This window comes from Protopterus annectens, chromosome 2.part2 (genome assembly GCF_019279795.1).
Source record: "Protopterus annectens isolate FY-2018-M chromosome 2.part2, PAN1.0, whole genome shotgun sequence".
Lineage (NCBI taxonomy): Eukaryota > Metazoa > Chordata > Ceratodontiformes > Protopteridae > Protopterus > Protopterus annectens.
In genome coordinates, this window is record NC_056730.1 from 391995996 (window position 1) to 392020451 (window position 24456).

At 40.3% G+C, this 24456-nt stretch overlaps 1 protein-coding gene across 1 annotated transcript in view; it reads right to left on the reverse strand.

Moving 5' to 3' along the window:
• LOC122795642 overlaps positions 1–24456 on the reverse strand; it is a 2207893-nt gene that overhangs the window by 1024441 nt on the left and 1158996 nt on the right. The gene's annotated exons all lie outside the window — the stretch shown is intronic.

Sequence of the window (24456 nt, forward strand, 5' to 3'; positions counted from 1 at the left end):
ATACAGCAGACTGAGGGGCCAAGCATGGACTACAGCATCTCTCAGTGACTATCCCTGAGGAGGGATCAGAGCAAAAAACTCACTGCATTTGGTGTTGGAAGGAGATGCGAAAAGATTGCAGCAAGGCTGACCCCATTTTTGGAAGATCATGTCTGCCACTGTGAGGCATCTGAATGGTCCTGCTGAGCCTGTCCGCAAGAATGTTTGACTTCCCTGGAATATGCGTTGCCACTAGAAAGTGGTTGGAGATCGTCCATTGCCACAACCTCATGGCCTCTCATCATAAAACTTGTTTCCTCCCTGCATGCTGATGTAACAAGCAATGGACATGTTGTCTGAAATGCAATGGTTCATGAGGGAAGAGAAGCATGAAGGGCTTGCAATGCTAGGAGCACTGCTCTCATCCAGGATGTTTATATGCAAATTAGTCTCTAAAGGAGACCAGGTGCCTTGGACTGTCTGACCCAGAAAATATCCCCCCACCCAAGCTGGGAGGTATCCATGGTTACAGTGACCTTTGGGGGGAGGAAGGATAAAGGGACGACCTTGCTCCAGAACCTGCAATCAAAGCCACCAGAGAAGAGATTCCTTGCATACTTGAGAGAGTCTGATTTGATAATTTAGAGGGCAAGAAAGGAGGGACCATTGAAATTGCTAGTGTCCATTAAAGAACTGTCATGTAGAGACAAGCTATAGGAACAAGGGTTATGATGACAGCCATGGAGCCCAATGTTTTTAGAATCAGACATGCTGGAGGTGTAGTAATGTCAAGAATCTGTTTGATGTGGAGTCTGAGGGTGGAAATCCTGTCCAGGGGAAGAAGAGCTAGGCAATGCAGTGTGTCTAAATGGGATCTGATGAAGTCTAAAACCTGTACCGGCTGTAGATGTGATTTCTTTAAGTTGATGGAGATGCCCAAGACTGAGGCTAGTTGAATTAAGTAGTCCCTGGCTTGGAGGAGTTGATGCCTGGTGGGAGCAGTGAGGAGCCAATCATACAGATAGGGAAACACAAGGAATCTTTGCAGTCTCAGGTGAGCTGCCACTACTGCCATTCATTTGGTGAAATCTGGTGGGGGGGGGGCTTTGGTGAGACCAAAGGGGAGTACTCTGAACTGGTAGTGACTGGCTCCTAGCCAGAACTGGAGAAACCTTCTGGAGCACCTGTTCATTTTGATGGGACAGTACATGTCTTGAAGGTCTACCGAGCACATCCAGTCATCCTTCTGCAGAAAGGGCAGAATGGGCTGAATTGTGCACATTTGGAACTTTGACTTGGCAATGGATTTGTTCAGGTTTGTCAGATCCAGAATAGGTGTGATGTCCCCCATTTTCTTGGGCACTAAAAAGAAGCTGGAATAGATGCATGATCCAAACTGGTCTTGGGAGAAGGTTTGGATGATTCTTTTTGCCAGCAGCTTTGAAATTTCTAATGCTTCAGCCTCCCTCTGACTGGACAGAACATCAGGGAGGGACTTAGCTGGAGAGAGATTTTTTGGAAAAAGGGAATAACATAGCCTCTGGATATTATGCTCAACATCCAGTGATCATTTGTGATGACTTCCCAGGTTGTTGAGCATAGAGAGAGACATCCTCTGACTGCTTCCACAGCCAAGCAGTTGGGAAATCCTTCAGGATCACTGACTGGGCCTGTCCAAGAAGGTATATTGAGACCCCTAGTTCATGGGACCTCCTCTGCCACAAGAACAGCATCTGCCATTAGCACTATTTCCATCTCTACCTCTGGAGGAAAAGTCTCCCGTTGATTCCTGAAAAGGACCTTGATATCTTTGGAACCACAACTATTTGCTGCCAAGTTGGTTTCTGGAAAAGGACCATAGAGAGGTGGCAAAACGGATTCTGATGGCAGACAAGGTCTTCCCATCCTTCTCACTCTGGGAGAGCGTGTCTAACTGTGGGACTAAACAAAGATGATCCGTCAAAGGGAGCTTTAGTAAAATACATCTTAAAGGCTTCCATGAAATGACAGAGCTGCATCCAAGCTCTTATAGCAATGCCTGAACTGGCCACCCGTGAGGTACCCTCTGCCACATGGATGAGGAAGGTGGCCATTCTAGAGGAAAAGGTTTTCTGTTCCTCTGCAGACATGGACCCTGGGGCAAAACTAGAGAGCTCCTTTACCAGATCTCTCTGAAGTTGGGTCACATGTACCAAATAGTTCAGCACCCACAAAGCGAAGGTACCTGAAGTGTACACCTGCTTCCTGAACCTGTCCATTGCCCGAGACTCACTGTTTGGAGGGTGAACAGAGGAGTTTTCCTGAGCCAGCTGCTTCTTCGTGGCCTATTTGAAGATGCACTAAGGATCTTGTCCAGGAGTTTGGGGTTGGGTTCCATTGGGTCTGGCTTCTTCACCACCCTGCAGGAGATGAGATCAATAAGATGGCCTGCAGTGCAGGACGCCGAAGATGTAGATGGGCCTGACCGGGCTCTGAGTGAGGGAGAGTCGAGTCTCTCCTAGGGGTGGAGAGAACCCTCTCCACTACCTCAAATGCCAAGAGCAAATGGAAATCTGAGGGAATCCCCACTGGAGTCAAGGCTGTTGGTGGAGAAACCACCACTCCCAGATCCGAGGGAAGAGTCAGAGTCAAACTATCAAGCACCGCCGCTGAGCTCTGAGGGGAAGAGACAGCTCTGAAAACTTCACAGCTCACAACAAACCCTCAGATCTGATGCCCGAGCTATGGCTCTGAAAGGCGCCACAATCTGAAACTGTTGGGGCCGAAGTAATCAGGGCAACCATCAGAGTCAAGGTAATCATACCTGTCAGCTCCGACATGTTGGCTCTTGGGATCCTCAGATTCAACAACTCCAAAACCAGGGGTCGGATCAGAGAAGGAGAGATAGGGACAAAAGCAGGTTGGCAGCTACCGGGTCCAACAAGAAACAGAGAGTGCAAAACCCCCAGTTGAATTTGTGCCTTGTGGTATTTCATCAACAAGGGTTGGGTGGGTGGCCTAATGGTTAAGGTGTTTGCCTTACAAACACAAGGTGCAGAGTTTGAGTCTCACAAAGGACAATTGGCTAGGCTTAAAATGGCTTGCAAGGGCAGGTAGCTTAGTACTAATCTATGAACCTATGAATCTATGAACATTATGTCGACCACAGCTTCAGAAAGGCTCCAGGAGGACCTGGAAGATGAAGCAACAGAAGGGGGCCTGGAGGTTAGTCTAGGGAATGAAGCAGTGGTGACAGGTGTAGAGGTAACCAACTCGGCAGAAAACCTAATTGACCAGATCTGAACTGATTCCTCACTAATACTCGGATCCGAGGACTTAGGATCCGAAGTTTTGGTGGACTTGCGAGAAGGCTACCCAGACAAGGAAGAATGTCTGTTCAGAGATCTTTTCTTTATGCCTTTTGGTGGGGGGTTGAGCCCCTGAAGTGGATGGAGAACCAGAACAGAAGGAAGAACGTGGAAGACCCTTCAGGATCAGTTTATTTCTTCTGTCAATCAATGGGTGCTGACTGAAACCAGCACATACAGAACAAGAGGAGTCCAGGTGAGAGGCCCCCAAGCAAACAATGCACATGTAATGCATTTTCTAAACCCCACTGGCTTAGAAGACATGGTAAAGGCAACAAGGGATACTAATAAAAAAAGTTTAAAATACAGAAAAGAGTTTAAATACAGTAGCTAAAAGCTAGATGGAAAGTTTAGTTGTTATTTTGTATAAGAAAAGGGGAAATAAAAGAGAGAGATAGAAAGAACCGAAAGGGAAACTGACCCATGTGTTTAAGCTGATAGGGATAGGGGAGAATAACTATCACAAGTAAAAAAATATTTTAAGGAAAATTCTTTGAAAATTTACTCACAAACCCAAAAGGATCTCTCAGATAATCACTATCCCAATGCTGTTTGAAAATGTGCCAAACAAGATCTGAGGGATGAAAGGAGAGCAGGGCATTATGGGTACTTGGAGGAGCTCAGATTTTTCGGATCCTAGAGCTGCAGTATTTGGCTGAGTCAGATCCAATATTGGTTCAGAACCCACAGGCTGAAGACAAAATGAAAACAACAGCTTCAGATCTTGTATTATAAACTTTTCAGGCTTGTTGGCTGTTGGTGAAGCACCCACCAAGAGGAGAAAACGCTGAGAGAAGAAAGGAGCCACTTTTGAGACTTTAAGTATTTTTCCTCTGTTTATTTGCTAAGTTTTTCTGCATAGCCGCCTATTTTGAGCATTTTCTGGCTTGTTAAATTTGATTTCTGCATTAGTAACTGTATTTAGAGCACAACCTAGAGCTGTTTACTGAATTTCCTGTTTGCACTTATTTTTAAAATCGTTTTTTTTCTCACAACTTGCATTTTATCTGTCTTTGGCCTAGCACTCTTGTGTGGGTTCATTTACTGCACTGTTATAAATCCTCTTTTGCGTGTTTTTGCGCGTTTTTGAGCATAGCGCAACAACGGGCAGCGCCGCCTAATTGGGTTTAAACTATTCCTGGCTCCACAAAGTCTGCTCTTCACTTTTTCCCTTAGAACTGCTCTATCTCTCAATTTAAACACCATATTCTCATTGTAAGGCCCTTCACTGGTCCAATTAAGTAATCCTACAAGTTAGCACTATTAAACCATAAGCACTACTTACTCTTATACTCTCTATGATTACTCTGTCCTCTATTGGTCTGTCTTAAATTCAGTTTCCCTGTTACTCTAGCATGTCCAAAGGTCAGTCAATGGTTTCCTCTCCAGTCCAGCTGGTGAATCTGGGAATTTTGAGGCAATGTTACAACTGTCTCATGTACACGGACAACCCTCTCCTCCTCCAAACAGGTTCAAATATATGTGAGAGATGCAACTATTTAGCCAAACTGGAGGCTGAGCTCTCTCATCTCAAAACTGGTGTAACCAGTCAGGAGGAGAAGGTAACCTCACACAACACAATTCCAGTATCACATAGTCCCACCACATCAGCGAACCAAACACATAAATACACAAAAACATACTCGGAGGCTCTAAATAAAAATCTACCTAAGCAACAGAGACCTCCAAAGCAGACATCCAAGCAAATGCTACCTCAAAACAAAACACACACAACACATAACCCACAAAGTCAGTGTGCCAAGCAGTCACAGCCCTTAAGGCTGAATAACACACCTGATACTCTTGTTATAGGTGACTCTATTGTCAGACACACTGACGTCTCGCTCACCAGGCTGAATAAAGAGAAGGTCACGGTGAGCTGCCTGTCGGGTGCTAGGATCAGACACATAACGCAAGCACTCAGGTCACTCCAAAGCAAATACAAATATGACTCAGTCATTGTACATGCTGGTGTGAATGACCTGAGACGTACCTCCCTGGACTACATGAAAAGAGACATAGAGGAGCTCTCTGATCATGTAGCCCAGGCTGGTATGACCCTGACCTTGAGCAGCATCTTACCCTCACCTAGAATGATGCCACAGTACAAAGACAAAATGATCGATTTTATCAATTGGCTAAAATGTTGGTGTCTTTTAAAGGGGATCCAGTGTCTGTCAGCCTGGGATGACATGCTCGACAAGCCACGTTGCTTCGCTAGGGACGGCTTGCACCTGTCACCACTGGGCTTTCGGATATTGGCAAAGGCTCTTGCCACCCCCATAGTGCCTTTTTTAGGCAAGGCTCAAAAGTCAAACCCACCCCCATAGACAGCACAAGGAACAAGAAACTAAGGGTAATGCTGCTAAACGCCAGAAGTCTTAACATCAAGATGCACGCACTCAAAGCTCTCCTCAGTATGGAAAACATTGATATCTGTGCAGTGACAGAAACCTGGTTCAAGGCTCCAGAGAGCACCCCAGCACTACTATACCTCGTATCATGCTTTTCGGCCCCAAAACCCGGACCGAACCACAAAAGGAGGGGGAGTTTCCATATTTATCAAGGATATCCACACCTCCAGGTTAGTGGCATTGCACGAAGTATCGGAGACCATCCATGTGCAACTAACAGTGGGCAAGACTGCTTTTCAGTTTATAGCATCCTACAGACCACCCTCTCAAAGTCAGGAATCCCATTCGGCCTTCCTGAAAACATTGGAGAACATGAAGATCTCTCAGAACACCATTATATTGGGCGACTTCAACTACCCAAACATTGACTGGGAGCACTACTCAAGCCCCAGCACCTTAGCCCAAAGATTCCTGGAAATTATAAACTCAAATGCTATGGAACAACTAGTCACCACTCCCACAAGAGGGACAACATACTAGACCTGATCATTACCAACATGGGGACTCTATGCTCCACACCAGAAGTATATCCCTCATTGGTAAGATCAGACCATAAATTAATTTCACTGGATGTCCACATCCCGACCCCACCCCAGCCCAGAAAACCACAGTGAAAAACTTCTCAAAAGCAAACTTCTCACTTCTCAAAACCGAAGTGGAATCCTTCAATGCCCCAGGGCCAGTGGAAACTACAGCCCAAACTGCAGAATCCTATATAAATGCATTCTACGGACATCTCCAGGAATGCATGGATCATGCTATCCCAAACAAAACCAAGACCCAATCATCCAAAGGCAGGTGTCCAGTCTGGTGGACCCCTGCCATAAATAAACTGTACAACAGAAGGAGGAAGCTACTACATGATAGAGCAAAATCCCTAATAGGGAAGGCATCTCTGATCAGTACTAGCAAAAAATTACGATCCCTCATAAAATCCTCCAAGGCCAGCTTCGAGAGAAAAATTGCACAGGACACCAAAGACAATCATAAGGCTTTTTTCAGTTATGTTAGAAACCTGGGATGCAACTCCCAGACTTGTTCTGAGTTGATTCTAAACAACAAAAAATACACTGAACCCACAGACATCGCCAATATCCTGGCAGACAGGTTCAGTGCAAACTCCCCCCCTTCCCCCAAAAGAGCAAGTATCTATCCCGGCAGAGGGCTGCCTCCCAAACATCTCAGATGCTCAGGTGAAGACTGCCCTCTCCAAAGCAAAAAACACTGCTTCCATGGGATCAGATGGCATCCCAGGTTGCGTCCTACATGAACTACAAGAGGAACTAATCCCTCAAATAAAACAGCTATACAATCTCAGCCTCACTACAGGATATGTGCCCACAGAATGGTGTACAGCAACAGTGGTCCCACTCCACAAAGGTGGAGCCTCTACAGACCCTGGAAACTATCGCCCCATAAGCCTGACTAGCTTAGTCTGCAAGGCTATGGAGAGGATCATCATGGAGCTCATAAACAAAGACATTGGGGACCTACAGACCCTAGATCCTACCCAGTTCGGCTTTGTCAAGGGCAGATCCTGCCTTTTGAACCTGGTTGACTTCTTTGAAAAAGTCACCAAAGCCATAGATGAAGGGAAGGTAGTCCACACAGCCTATCTGGACCTTGCAAAGGCATTTGACACAATACCCCACTCGGGCATCATAGATAAGCTATCCAGCTTAAATATAAACCCCTATGTCACAAGATGGGTCGCAAACTGGCTCAAAGACAGAACCCACGGAGTGAGAGTTGCTGGAGCCATGTCAGACTCGAAACCGGTCACAAGCGGCGTCCCACAGAGTTCTGTCCTGGGACCACTCTTGTTCGGTATATACTTTTCCGAGGTACAGGCAAACGTGGGAGGACTATGGCTCACCAAGTTCGCAGACGACTGCAAACTGGGTGCCATAATCAACTCTCCAGCTGACACAAACATCCTTCAAAAAGGTCTCACAGAGACAGATAACTGGTGCCAGCACCATGGTTTAAAGCTAAATGCCAAAAAATGTATAGTCATACCCTTTGGCAAAAACAATGTGCCCACAAATTACCACATAGGCGGAAACCCATTAAGTACAGAGAAAGTTATTAGGGACCTGGGGACCCAAGTTGATAGCAATCTCTCCTTTGAAAACCACATTGCCAAAGTGGTTAGAAAGACCTTCTACATAGCCCACCTCATCACGAAGGGTTTCACATCTAGATCAAGAGAGGTAATCGTGCCCCTTTATTCATCCCTCATCAGGCCCATCATAGAATGCAATGCCCCTTTTGGGATGTACCTTACCCGACACCTGCAGCAATTAGAAAGACCCCAAAAGTATCTCACCAAGAGGATCAAGGGTCTCAAACAGATGCCATATGCTGTTCGGTTAAAAAAACTCCAGCTCTACTCAGTTGCATACCGCCTACTCCGAGGCAATCTATGCCTGACATACAAAGCTATGTCAAATCCAGAATTAATGGACATGCTCCACCTCAGTAAATCTAAATCCCTTAGAGCCACACGCTCGAGGGACTTAAACCTCAGCACAGAAATAAATAGAACTTGCTAGAGGGACAGGTTCATAACCCAGAGGCTCCCTTCGCTCTGGAATAGAATTCCAGTTCATGTGAGGCAGAGCACCTCACTGAATCTCTTCAAGAAGAATCTCGATAAGTGGATGGGGGATCGTAGGTTTGTCCCAGGGATTACTCCCGTGTCACTATTAGACAAAGGCACAGTAAACTAAACCTTAAAAAGGGCACAGTATACTCAAATCAAGGGGTGGCGTAAGCCGTACAGAATCGGGCTAGGCTTATAATTGCCCCAGGGCAGATAGCCTAGTATGAACCTATGAACCTAAACCTCAGAAAAGCACTTCAAATGGAATTGTTATGTGACAGACATTAATGAATGTAACATGTTTCAAACAGATAGAAACATTCTAAAAGCATGTAAAGATAACCTTCAACAAATCTGGCATTATAAACAACTGAATTACCAAAATTTACATTGTTTACTGGAGATCTAAATGTGTGGAAAGAATTAAAAGAGATATATGTATTATGGATCTAAAAGATGTTGCAGAATGTAGGCATATTGGTCATTTAGGAGTCACTTTTTTTCTGACTCTGGATGCATTCTAATATGTAAAACAGCCCCACAGGCTTCAAGTCATTCTGCAGCTCGTAATGTTACTGTTCAGAAAGGACAACATACAGTACCTCATTGAAATCCAGCACAATATTAACTGCTAATGTGGTAAAAGCTCCACTAATGAAATTTCCTAGTACAAGAACACAGTGGTTCACTTCCAGCCTTTCCAAATGAACCAGCAAATAAGGACAGGCACAGTAGTTTCTAGTCCTGCTTTCTCAGCCCTGGAGAAAAGCAAGAGTGACTCCAGTGACACATTCTATTCTCTTTGCACCTATACATAGTATCTAAGCAGCCTGCAAGGAAAACAAATGGAGTGCACACTGATGAAAAGGTATCCTTCTCCTCACAATGGGGTCCACTGCTCTTGGCAGCCATTCCATACCCTACACATATATTCAGCTTCTTCCATGCCTGACATGTTAGGCACTATTTCAAAATAAACTACAAGAAAAATATGTACCATCACTATGTATTCTTCAAGTTCACTGTCCAAGGAAAATTACAAAATACAAATATCTTGGTCTCAGTTTATATTAATGTTCAATGGGCTTATAATCAACTAAGCGAAAGACTTAAACATCAGAGCTGATATTCTTTGGTGACAATACTTTACTGATTCCACTAAGTATGTGTCTGTGCCATTAAGGCCACAGTTTATTAGTGTTAGACTTTTGATATTGTCACCTCTTGACAGTCACCAACAACATATGGTCTTATTCTCTAAAAAGCCTGTCAATCACAGTTCTGTCTGGACACATTCTGCTGTCACCTTTGCAAACAAACTTACTTAATGGATGTATATATTCATATAATACATCTATACAGCATCCTAGCAGACCACAGTGCTTCACCTTTTTTGTTCTTGCCCACAGACTATTTATAAAAGACTTTCACAATTCCATGGTCTAGAAAATCCTCTCAAGATCCACTGTTCTAGAATAGATTTGACTGACAGCCCCATGTGCAACTTTGGAGTGGTCAATGCTAGTTTTGCAAATGACAAAGAACACTAAATATGGCCATGTTTAAAAGTCCAGGTAGGGGAACAGCCATACAAATGTCCAACAGGGACAGTTAACATGCTCATCAGCAGAACAGCATCAGTATTTCTGTAGACATGGCAGCAAAACACCATGATTCTACAACAGTAATCTTAAATGCACTAGACCAATGTCAATAAAGAATTTATGGCAACAGTGCTAAAGTTAAATACCTATCAGTACTAATCCAACAACAGAAAAAAGAAACTGTAGGCTGATAACTGGCACTGTCAGACACTGTCAGTCAGCAACTATATAACTTACGTTCCAAGCAAAGCAGCTGTATCCCAGCCAGTAATTCATATTCTTTTTTTAAAAAACTGTATTAAACTATCACTTAAGATATAGGCAAACATACATTAACAGAAAAGAAAACGAACCAAATTAACATACATTATACGTCAATAACCTTTTTTTCCTTAAAACTTTTATGAGTTCAGTATGACATAATTTGCTCAATTCCTGCCTTCCACTTCAATGTTACTCCTCCTCCTGAACATTATTCTACAAGTATTGTTCCCACAATTTCCAATTTTTATATGCAATTTGCTCCTTCCTTTTTCTAAAGATACATCTTCCAGTTATCTCTTTAATAATGTTCAATACTTCAAATACAGTTGGATTATATTTTGATTTCCATTTTCTAGTAATTGCTTTTTTAGCAGCCAACAGAATTAAACTTAACTAGGCCTTATTAAGTCTAGGTAATTCAGATCCTGTGTCCCAGCTCAAAAAAATCATTTCCTTAGTTACAGCCATTTGCTCACCTAATATTTCTGACAAAGTAGTCTGTAAAGATTTTTTAAAATCTTTTAACTCATCACACTCCCAAACCATATATTCCCAGTTACTTTCTTCCTCATCATACATCCAACATTTGCTACTTAGGTGAGGAAACACTCTCTACAGTCAGCTTGGGGTAAAAAAATACCTATATACTTCCAAGCAAAAATCCTCGGGTCTATAGCACATAGTCGAAGTTACGTAACTTCGAACACCTAATGGTCGAACCATTATGTTCGAAGTTACATAACTTCGACTACCTAAAAAGAAAAAAACACAACAGACAACAAAATAAGCTGTTGTAAGCAGGGAGGCAAGCCCCCCTGCACCCCCCACTAGTTAAATATACCAACTCTGAGAACTGAAGTGAATGGAAACCTCCACCTATGAAGATTTCCATTCACATGCTCAAACTGTTACAAATATGGTCTCGACCATATGTGGTTTGAACTTGTAACAGCTCAATGACGTGATAGGAACCCAAAATCCTCAACTTTCTGGACTTTGTTGTATACTTGGGAGCCATCCATATGTCCTCTCATTGTTCCCTTGTAAATTGTTATTCTAGTCTCTTCCTAATCTTTTTTATCCTCCTTTGATTGATTCTTATAGTTACTGTGCAATATTTTAAATGCCCTACTAATTATCCCCTTTTTAACAGCAGCTTCTCTTCTAAATTCAACTAAAATTCTAACAGGGCAGATCACTCACTTAGAATTCTCCTATCCCTTTCTCTTTGCATGTACTCTGATATCAATCCCTGGTACAGAAAACAGTCTCTAGCCTGCAATCCAAACGTCTTCTTAGACCCATCCCACTCTATTACCTTTCCCTCTCTGGTTCATTGTTCCCAATGCATTGGTTCCTTTGCCAGTTTTCACCAGTAGATTCCAGCCCACTCTTGCCTACTTGCAGTCATACCTATTGGCAAAATTCCCTTTCTCCATTCTCATGTTGGCTTAGTTCTTAAAATACTTTCTGCTACTTTATGAATATAATATTATGTATGGTTATTCTTCTTCTTAAGGATCTGCATCCAAAATCCCACTTTTTCCTTGAGCTTTCCCCTCCTTCAACATCATTCCACTCAACTTTGGATTATAACCCTCTGCTTGGGTTATACATAAGAGCCTTAACTGTTAGCTCTAAAATATCCCTTTAAATTAGGTAATCCTAAACCACCTTTTTCTACTGGAAGGATCAGCTTTTCCCACTCAACACTTGCCCTCTTCCCCTCTGAGATAAATTCCTTCAACTCTTTATTAAATAATTATTGCCCACAACTTCTCCTCTGATTGATAAAAATACATCTGACCCACATATAAAATTAAACGGACTAAAAAGATATTCACTGCTTGTATCTTACTGCCCATATCCATTAACAAGAGCTTCAAGTCTTTCAGTTTTGTATTATTTTTGTTAAGTCTTTTCCCACATATCCTTAACTGCCATAACATAAGCCTTTTTAATCCATACTCCTAAATACTTCATTCTATCATGTCCCAATAAATTTGGGTATTACTGAACCAGTTTGTGTCTGGGTATATAATTTATGGCTCTAACATTTGTTTTAACTTCACTGATTTTATATCCTGAAAAGACATGAAACTGCTTCAGAATGTTCCGCAACAATATGTGCTTTTCTGGATTTATTAGATACAAAATAATATCTGCAAATAAAGCCAACTTTTCTTGATTATCATATCAGTTATATCCTTGAATGTCTGAGTCCCTTATTTTCTTTGCCAATGGCTCTAAATATAATGCAAATAACAAAGGGGAAAGAGGACTCCTCTGCCTGGATCCTCTGTTCAAACACAATTTATCAAAGAGAAACCTACCATATTAATTCTTGCCTCAAATCCTTCTTATATCTTCCTAATTGGCATTATTGTATCAGGGAATGCAAATCCTTGCACTGCCATGCTCATAAAAGTGAAGAATTAATATGGTAGCCAGTAGTAACAATGTTCCCAGCGATGCAAATACCTCTCCGTAACCTCCAAAAAAATAGTAAAAGTAAATCCAAATAATCAGGCGAAGAGGTAACCAGGGCATACAAACTATAAGTTCCTTTTCAATGAAAAATATATCCAGTAAACTTGTAGAAACATAAAACAAGATTTATTTGGTGCACACACAGTGTGCTTTCTCTGCATCTAGAACCATCAACATCTGTATTTTCTTACATTCCGTTACCCTCTGGATTATCATCGTTCTATGAATGCTGTCAAATGTTTGCCTCCACTCCACAAAACCACACTCTCCATATCAATTCTGGCATCACCTTTGCCATTCTTTTAGCTAGTATAGACAAACACTTTATAATCATAGTTTAACATTGAAATGGGTCTATGTCAAACTGGGTCTAATGGGTCTTTACCATCTTTGTATTACCATCAAAGCTTTCTTCTAAGATGTCGGTGCTTCCTCTGCTTTTAAAATTCTGATAAACAAAATCTTCCAGATCTTTATCACTTCCTTCCTGCCTAACTTTCAAACATCCAGGGGAATACCATCTGTTCCTGGCAATTTTGCTGCAGATTGATTATATGTCACCATTTTTATTTCATCTTCTTCTATCTTAACTGTTAGTGGTTGAGCTTCACTAACTCTAACCTTGATATATTTAAGACTTCCATACATATTTCCATTTGTGTTCTTTCTTAATTTCCATAATACTCAGCTTATACAAATAATTGTACAATTTCTGAAAAGTCTGTAATACCTCTGCAAGATCACTGGTTATTTTTCTTGTTATATAGGCTCCCTAAGTTTGGCGAAGGACTTTCTACTTTCTGTTGCCAAAGTCTTTGTGTTAAAAGTTTTTGTGCTATGGAGTTGTTATCTAAAAAATAGATGCTTAACAACAATCTTTCTTAAACTCATGCATATTATCCAAATACTCTTTTATTTTCCCTTTAGCACTCAGAAATTGTGCCTTTTCTTCTTCTGTGAGATTCCACTTGCTCTGAAACACTTTAACCTTCGTAAGCCCCTCTAAATAATTCCTACTACTTATTAACCATATCTCTTTCTCTTTTATTTTTACTTTATTTTTAAACTCCGTTTTCATCATTTTCATTTTATCCCACTCACTAGCTATCACTTTTGAAAATATTCTATATTCTCTACTAACTTTTGAATAATTTCCAGTACCAGTTCCCTAAAATTCCTCTCCATCAGGTAAGTGAGGAAGCACCAGTGTCTCATTTTTACTTAATTACCCTGCATTTTTATCTTAGTTTTTATGAGTGCATGATTCAAAACAGCTATTGTATTGGTGTCAAAGCTTTCAGTCAAATGCACATGCTCCTGTGAAATATAATTTCTCTCCAGTCTACTAAGTTATTGTACCCTGGGAAACAACATGCAAATTCTGAGTTCCTACTACTGAATCTTCCAAATCAAATATTTTCATAACTTTCTTCAGAAATCTAAACATTTTTGTTATATTTTCATTTCTATAGCCACCTGATACATCCTTACTATTGCAAATCAAGTTGTAATTCCCATCTATAAGTAATATTTTGATGATGATTATTTCTCCCCAAATGTTCTTAAGCTCCATAAAAGCATTTTTTGGGGATGATAAATACATGGCAGTGTAATCCTCCTACCCTGCCAAAAGACCATTACTACCACAAATCTACAATTATTTGTCTTTTTTACTTATTGTATCACTATTAGAGCACCTCCAGTATCAGTATTATTGCTCCCCTTTCTCCCTGATATTCTGTTGAATATCCATCCTGAAATTCTTTCATTTTTTTTTAAAGAAGCATCTTTACTGAGTTGTCACTTATGACATGGCCAATCATAGATCTAAATAAATGAAAACAAACCATACTGATATATTTTCAGGTGTAAACATTATACATCATTTATAATCTATACAGACATTGTCAGTCAAACTCCTCCTGCCTTCCCTTAAACCTCATTCTTCCTCCAAAACATTATTATCCATGCACTGTTCCCACAATTCCAATTTTTTCTATGTAATTTGCTTCTCCTACCTTTGTCTTAAGATCTCACTTGCAGTTCTTTTATCTATGTTACTATAGTCATTGTGTCTAGTACAGCTGGTTTAGACTTTGATTTCCATCTTCTAGTAATTGCCTTTTGGCAGCGACCAGAATTAATCTCAGCAAGGCCTTACTACGTCTAGGGAATTCAAATTCTGTATCACAGCTAAAAAAAATCATTTCCTTAGTTAGACCAATTTGCTCACCTAGTATTTCTGACAGAGTAGTCTGCAAGTAATTTTTAAATCCTGCCAACTCATTATACCCCCCAAAATATATTCCCAATTACTTTTTTCTTCCCTACCAGACCTCCAACATTTACAATCCACCTAAGGAAAAATTCTTAGGAATCTGCTTGGGTTATAAAACTATCTATGCAAAGACTTCTAAGCAAAGATCCTAAATCTTCTAAACTGTGCTGCATATTGGGGAACCACACATCTATCTTCCCATTGCTTCTTTATGAATTGATTATCCAATCACTACTCCTAATCCTAATTTCATCTGATTGATTCCAATAGTTACCATGCAATATTTTATATGCCCTACTAGTTATCCCTTTTTTAATGAAAACTTCTGTTCTAGATTATACTAAAAACTCTACCAGTGCTGGTCGTTCACTTAGGATTTCCTATTTTTATTCTCGGTGCTTATATTCTGATATCAGTCCTTGACAGGGAAGGATTAAATTATTGGCCCCTTCCCATTATAATACATTTTCAGTATTCAGTATTTTGAGATTCAGAAGTGGATCTGATTCCAAACACCCAATCACTAAAAACTGTTACTCAACAATTAGAAAACAACTGCTTAATATATATATATATATATATATATATATATATATATATATATTATAATATATATATATATATATATATATTAATTATATAATATATATATATATATATATATATATATATATATATATATATATATATATAGATATAGATACATACATATGAATAACTAAATTAAAGGTTTTCACTATATTGTTTTCCAAGAATCCCAACTGTATAAATTATATAGATCTATGTATGTATATATATATATATATATATATATATATATATATATATATATATATGGTTCCCCTTCAGAAGACTGAAATATCACAATCCCGAAATTCATAAGACTGAAGACCAAAATCCTGAAACTCAAAATAATGCAAACACACAGAATTCAAATAATGATAATATGCCAGTACAAGGACACACAGAAACATACAAAACAAAGCATAGCAGTTGTCATCAAGTATGAGTAGGGGGGCAAGCCCCCCTGCACCCCCATGTGGGGGGGCTTCGTCCCCCACACCCCCTGCTACTTAAATATAACAACTCCGAGATTGCACTTAGTGTAGTGAAGTGCAATCTCAGAGTTGATATATTTAAGCAGTAGAGGGTGTGGGGGTCAGCCCCCCACATGGGGGGTGCAGGAGTGCTTGCCCCCCCCTGCTTAAACTTGGTGCAAAGTAATATGGTTTATGTTGTTTAAAGTCAGTATATCTATGCTGTATGTTTTCAGTACTTTGAGATTCAGGATTTTGAAGTTTCAGGATTTTGGTCTACAGTCTTATGAATTTCGGAATTGTGATATTTCAGTCTTCTGAAAGTGTGGTAGACAAAATTTTAAGCACACAAGTAATAGACAAATTATCATTCAGTCCATGAGGGGTTTCCGCATCCAGTTTCAATTGCCAAATTAATTCCTTATATTCAATCCTGGTTTCCTAGGAACCCCCTCATTCATTTTTAATAACTTGATCCATCACAAAAAAGGGCTTGTCATTCTCATGCTGAGTATCATACATGTGTTCATATATATATTTTTTTAACATCCTCACAGCTTTCCCTATATAAAAACTAGTACATGTCAAACATTGAGCCAAATAAACCATATCTTTACTATAACAATTATAGTGTCCCCTAGATCTTCAAATAATGAAGTTTAACCCTCCTAATAGGAACAGTTGCCTAAGACTGACAGCCAACCCCACCGACTTGAATTAACCTATAAGGAAGGTTATCCAGGCTAAGATACATGGTGCAGCCTGTGCTTCTGCTTACACTAAGTGCTGTCTCTTTTTCTTTTTTCTTTATTTCTCTTCCAGATGTAGAACACAACTTAAATGCTTTCAGAAAATATTACCTCCCAGTCACTGAAAGAAATATTCTGTTTTTATTGCCACCTTATCAGATTGTTTCAAAAGAAATATGGGAACCAGATACAAAGTTGCCTTCCACTAAAATCTTCTCATGTTGCATCATGAGTATTTATTTGTTAGAGGGAAACTTTTCACTACATTCAGTGCGCTTATACTTACTTGCTTTACCTTAAAACATGTTATTAGATCAAGCCAAGGGCATAAATCCACTCATTCCTCTATGCAAAAGCAAGAAAAGGCATATCAATTTTATACATATCATGCCTTTTGTCCTGGCGTTCTACTCTTTTTACATTACAGTGCTTACATTTCTTAAAGATAAACAAGAAGAAAGAATCAAGAAGGAAAAGTGTGGCCAGTTTACTTTAGAATCCCTATTACATACACAAATAATTGAAAAGCTATACTTTATAGCATGCATTGTATGTCATGTTTTATAAAAATACTGGTAAGAACAATTTTTTTACTTACAGTTACATCTTTCCTTTCTCTTCCCCTCTCCTTAATCTTCTTCCAAACATTAATACAGCATATGCTTTGGATTCCCCTACAAGCTTAACAAAGTCAAAAAAGTACAATATTTCCAAATTTTCTTGATCTGTCATATTTCACAACTGTAATTGATAAATTGTAATCCACGTGTATTCATTAATTTCTGAGTTGCTGGTTTTCCTCATGTTTACCTCCATCTACCAAATCCAGTCTCTATTTCATTTCCAACATACCCCTAGTTCTTCTAGTCAACTCCTGTGATTTTTTTTTCTGTTTTTCAAGCATTTTCCTTTGGAACACTGGAAAAGGTTTCACCGGCAAAGTCTCTTTATCAACTTTATTATCAAAAGAATAAGAAACAGAATCCCCTTCTGTATGATAGCTAATTTTTTATTGGAACAATTTTTGTATTTCCCTCCTTGGCATGTTCTACATCAAAAAATGTCTTTGACCCTCCAGGAAAAATATATTCTGATGATAGCTGGATACAGCATCTTGAATCTCACACTTGCTTCTTGACACTCCCTAATTACTGGAATTAATTTACCCCCCCCCCCCTGCATGCTTTACACTGAGTAATCATTTCCACAAACACTGTACTGTATTGAACTTTTAATACTTTGTCCTTCTGCCATAGCTTTATCAGGAAAAAATATTCTGAAGATAGCTGGGATACAGCAGCTTGAATCTATCATTTACTTCTTGACATCCTCTGACTACTAGAATAAATTTATTTGTATTATGCCTGCTGTACACAGACTAATCATTTTCCTCAAACACCCTACTTAGTCTCCAACTTTTATTACTTTGTCCTTCTGCCACAGTTTTGTAAGAATCTACTCTTTAACATTAAAGGTCTTAGCTGTTTTCTTATGCCAGGTTTGGAGCATACACAAAATGAGCTCTTTCAGTTAACAACTCTAGCTGTGGAATACCACTTCAGTTCCTTATCTGTGTTTTTATAAAATTAATACAGTCTATTCCTTACAGTTTCTCTGGTACAGCAGAAAATCTCAGGTTTTCCCTACTTGCTCTGTCCTTTAATTCTACCACTTTTTCAAACATCTTTTCTTGAGTGATCTCATACTTAGCCAGCATTTTCTTCATGTCAATCTCTGATTTTTGCAGATTTATCAGCTCATCTCAATATCTCTTTATTCTTCCATTCTTTTCTAGCCATTTGTAATCACAGTTGATATACTCCTTCAGTGTTTTATTTTAATCAGCTCTCGTTTCATTTGGCTTATTTTTTCCTCTAGATTACGGGAAGTCATATCTTGCACCAAAGCTGGAGCTTGTCCTACTATTTTGCTGAACAGCTGCAGGATTCTTCCAAGCCTTTGTTTTCTCCTCACCTTTTGAGATTGAGTTTTTCAGGTTCTCTGAATTTCTTCTTTGCTGGCATCCAGGCAGTGCACTTACTAGCCAGTAAATGAACTTTACCCAAAAATATTAATTCACTGGCTCTCTTTTCTGAGATGCTGTTTTCACACCAGGAAAGCTGAAATTAAGCTGTTACTCAGTGTGCAGCCATATTGGAAGTCCCAAAAGCCAAGCAGGTATTGAGACCAGATGACAGAGAACCAGTCCATACTGAAATCCTTTCTTTGTCAAATTCACATGCTCATTTCTTTCCAAATGCATTTTCTGAAGTACTATTTGCACTCTGGATTTCTTAATATAATTCAATACTTTGTCTTTTATCAACATATGTACCCAAGTCCCTGAGGACTGTGTCAAATGTAAGAGGAAAGTTATCTATATAGCAAGCAGTGGTGCTTCTAGATTGGCCACGATTATTACACCAAGCATTTGTTTGGTCCAGTCCTTTCTAGAGAATTTGTGCATCAGAATGGGAATTGATAACTACACTGAGTTTGCAATCATCAGCAAATTTGGTTATCCACAGTCCACTAATATTATCTTTTATGTCACAGAAATATATACTAAAAAGGAGAGGACCCAGGAGAGAGCCCTGTGGGATACCATTGGTGAAATTTTTTTGTCCAAAACAAATTGCCCCAGTTATGGATAGTGTCAGACAGCCAGTTATTGAACCAGTAAACAACATATGGATTAATGTTGAGTTGGGAGTTTGTCATTAATCCCAGTATTCAGTACAGTGTCAAAAGCCTTGTCAATGTCCATCTAAGGTTGAGAAGACATGCTTGCTTTTACAAAGCTGAATGGGGTGTGTATCCAGGGATATAAGGTCACCTACATCACTGTTTATTATTTCAACTATAATATGTTTCACTGCCTTATAGGGCGGCTGCAGTGGTGCAGCAGTTAGAGTTGCCACCTCACAGCAAGAGGTTTACCGGTTCAATCCTCGGCTGAGGTGCCTTCTGTGCGGAGTCTGCATGTCCTCCCTGTGGTCACGTGGGGTTTCCTCCGAGTGCTTGGGTTTCCTCCCACATCCCAAAGACATGCTGTAGGTGGATTGGACACTCTAAATTGGCCCTAGGCATGAGTGCATGCATGTTTGTGCCTTCTGTGGAAGGTTCGGCACCGAGCTGGCAACTCAGCACCGTAAAACTCCACTGCCATTCATGAGCAGACAGGTGATCCGCTGTGACGATGCTTAACTGGAGAAAGCCGAAAGAAGAAGAAGATGTTTCACTGCCTTATAACTAATATTAGTGAGTCTAACATGCCTGTAATTTTTAGTGTCAGTAGAGGGACAACCTTTATGTAACGGCAACCAAACTGCCATTCTACACAACTTGAGGACATAACCAGTAGACAATCTCGGGTGGAGGAGTTGATGGATTCAATTTGATAGGTGCCAGTACTTTATGCTTTCAGCAGAAATTTTAAGATATTGTCATGGCCTACTGTTTTTAATTTTGGAATCTATCAAAAGGACTTGGTCCAAATCAATCCCTTAACAACTTTGTTAGTTTGCTTAAGTGTGTTCTTAAAGTGGACAGAATGAGACCTCTTGTAGGTATGAAACAGCTTCTGTATTTTGTTATGCATATTGTTTATATGGGCATTCCACTACTGGGGGGGGGCTGTTTTTAAATTTCTTATATTTGAAGCAAACAGGGACTGCCATATCGTTACAAGAATGTAGTGAGATTAGAAGTAAGAGGCATACATAATGACTTTAGTAATGGCGTCTACTGAAGGGAGACTAAAGTCGAATGTATTCTGGTTATCAAGTAATCGAAAAAGGTTTGCTTCTGAGAAGTCTCTAAACATAAAGCTCTTTGCATAGAAAGTAATATTAGATTTACAGTAAAAGATCACTAATTTATAGTCTGACTTAATAAGGGAAGGTGATGCATAAGGTGGAGTACAAGCAGGGTTCATATTTTTGAGGACAAGATCAAGGGTATTTGGTCACCTAGTAGGATGGTTAACTATATAAGGAAGGTAGCATTTATAACGTCAAGGAAGTGTTGCACACATCAGATACTGATGGTGTAGGTCAGCCTGTTTATTCATAGATAACTGAAAGACACTGATAGAAATTAATGGGGGCTTTGGCTAAGGTGTTTAGATAGTCAGAAGGGTCCAAAGATAGTACTCTACAGCTAGTTATAAAGTGCCAGTTAATCTTGTTTAATGTAGCTTGGATATCTAAGTGTTCAAATGTGGGGTCCCAATGAATCAGTTATAAGGTGATGAAAGCCTTGAAAAATACTCATAAGCCTTCACAACTTCTAGTAGGTCTGAAGACATGCTAGGCACTAACCCCATGACTAGGAGGGAGTGCTTTCATGCTCTGAAACCACGTCTTTGTAACTACACACATATGAATACATATAAGTTACAGCAGAGTCTCAAGTTTCTGCACCTGACACTGAGTAGAGCCACCTTAATATGTTCTGAATTAGATTTTACTAAGCTAGAATGCCCCACAGGCAAACTCTGCCTAAAATCAGCACTATGCAGAAACAAAACATTAGTAGAATGCAAGAGCTTAGTAAGAGTGCTGCAGACCATCCTAGGCAAAGCAGGAAGGCTTGTCAACTACCTTGTCTCACGGTGACACATACTGGACCCTCTAGAATGACACAAGCTATACAGCCAATTATTCAAGCCAATTTACTAGCTTTAGAATCTTGGCATCATTCTTGGTATTGTCCTCTCTTGATGGGGTTGCACAACAGGAAAAGGAACAGAGGGGAGATGGCTGAAGGTAAGAAAAGGAGTTTTGTATTCCAAAGAAATGATCACCTCTATCCACTTGTCCTGCATGATGGCCATCCTCTCCAACAGATGGATGGCACTCAACCCTGGACTGCCTCCACAGTGGGGAAATCAGTTAAATACTCAGGGCTGCTGCTTCTGTGGCCTCTTAGGAAGGAACCAGATTAGCCCAGGTACTGGGCTACTGATAGAAAGTCTGACCTCTAAAGGGGTGTACAGTCAGGACCATGTCATGTGATCAAATGTAATGTCAGCGAACACAAAAAGAACGAGTGGTGTTCGCCAAAACTGCATTCACTGACAGTGGAGTTTGCTCCTTTCTTCACTGTTGTGCAAACCTGGAGTTGGTGTACGTAAGTCCATGGGGGTGTGGGATGCCCCCCTCATATGGAGGGTGCAGGAGAGACTCTCCCCTCCAAAAAAATTGCTGAGTTGCTCATCAAAGGTTGTTTTGATGAACAGTTTTAGCTTTTTTTCTGGTCATCAAAATTATCTTCATTGGGTTGACATGAATCCTGTACATTCTGGGATGAACAATGACTTCTATGGTTTTAGACAGATTGTGGCTATCATTACTGCTGCAGTTTATATTGTGCTATTTAAACCATAACTGCTTGGGAAGCTTCCTGATTCCTGGCAAATGAATGGTGTGGTGTCTGAAAAGAGATTCGAAAGGCCATCAAGATTTTGCCATCCTATGCTCTCTCCATGTGCTTCTCCGTTATCTGTGGACAGAATGGTTTAGTTTCATTAAACAAGGTATTGAGGAAAGACACTCAGAAGCTCTCATCAAAGTCAGTGAGGAAGAGACTGGTGTGTCAGTAAATCAATATGCCTGGGTCGAATGCTATTGTTGTGCCATCTGCTGCATTGTGTTCTAGATGAATGGCAAGATTAGACATGGTAGATTTATTTATGTATGCATGTGTAAATCCATCTTTCTTGTTAGGTAGCTATTTTACATACCAATGGTGGAGCAGGTGACCAAATACTCTTGATCTTGTCCTCTACCTGTTGGAATGCATTGTAATGGCTTACCCAGGTGTTTAACCCCCTCCAGGCCAGGATCACCATCACTTTCTTCAAGTTGGCAAATGTGTGACTTCTACAGGAGAGGAGTTAGCCTGGAACCTTCCACTGCCACTTGCCAAGGCAGCCTTATTTTGCATGAGTCATGACCCTGTCCCTTATATGCTGGCGTTCTGTTTCAAAGTGAAAAGATATGAGGTGTGTTTCTGGGAGCAGCCCTAACCCACGGCCAACATCATGCCCCTGACCAACATGCTTACTCAATCTAGCTACAGTTCTTTTTGTTCTGGCCTCCACCAGATCTAGGAAATGATTAGGTCATATCCACAACTGAACTCTGGTCACCAGGGTTGCAGTCAAAGCTTTATTTCCCCTGTGTCAACAGAACTGGCTAGACATAGCAGGAATTGTTGCAGCTTGGAAAATCAGCTTACTCTTTTGTTCCTTCTCCACTGGCAAATCATCCAACTTCTTGCTTAAATAAATTATCAAGATCCCACTGGAATCAAAGCATGTGGAATAATTAGCAAAGCATACAAGCAGAAAATATGGGGAATACACAGACTTGGTTCTGAAATGGTGAAATGAATCTGGACTTCTTATTAGGCAGATGAACAGCTGGAATCTGGGATATGGGCTCCATCTTAAGGACTTCTGCCTCAACCCTGGTGGCAATAACAGGAATACTGAATAATACATCCCATTCCTTAGGCAGCTAGATGATCTTGTCTGGTGTGCTAGGTACAGAAGCAACCACTATGTGGCCTTTCCTGGCCAGCTGGATGACAAGCGGCACCATCTCACTATCTGGAGGCATCACTCAGGATGATAAATGAAGTGTCCAGAAGGTGTCCATCACAATCTTCTTCATGCATGACATGGGTTCCTGTAGTCATCTGTCATTTAGTCATAAGCTACAAGAGTTTTCTAAATTTAGGGTCTTCTGGGAGACACCCAGGACTATGTCACATCTCTGTCATCAGTGTGTGCACTTGGAGATTCTAAGGGGGAAAAATATTTTTTCTCTTGCACTTGAGGGTACATTCTTTTCTAGGTGGAAAATACACTGAGAAGGAAGAGGCAGGTGAGACAGAAACAGACCTGTGTGCAAAATTGTGCCACTGGCCAGCTTAACCTTTTTCCTGAAGGGGAAGAATGTAGGCTCCAAGCACTAACTGAAACAAATCTTCAGCAGAGGGTGGAGTGGTGACTGGATTCAACCTCACCTGCACTAGATGATTGCAGCACTGGTGTGAAGGTGGCCTCTGATGTCCTCGTCTGCCTCAAGAACACTGACATCAAGGATACTCCACTCATTGTTTAAGACATCTGCACCAAAAGAAGGGATATCACTGACACCAAGAGGTTCATAGGGGCTGGCAAAGCAGACTCTTTATATAGCATATATAGTATGTGCAATTTCATCATTTTTTGATTGAAAACTGGTGATAAAGTAGCAATTATGACGAAGGCTGATGATGCCCACACACACAGTGATAAATGTTTTGATAACATACAAGGGACACAGACAAATAAAAATCCATGCTGCTATATACTCCTCTCAAGATGGATCTTTATTTATAGTAAGTACATAACTTTCATATCCGATGTTATCTTTTTTTTTTTGTCTGATTCAACATGTGGGACAGATTCCCAAGCTACGCGACAGGGGCCTGGGTGGACTCAGTGAAGTATTTTCCTCAGTATGGCAGAGCCAAAAGATGTGCAAGTCCTGGACTGCACATCTAACTTGTGAGATACAAAGGTATGAGTTGAGGACCAAGTTGCTGCTGTACATATGTCACTGATAGACATTCATTTTGCAAATACTGTTGAGGTTGACATTGCTCTGGTAGAGTGTGCCTTAGGCTTTGATTGTA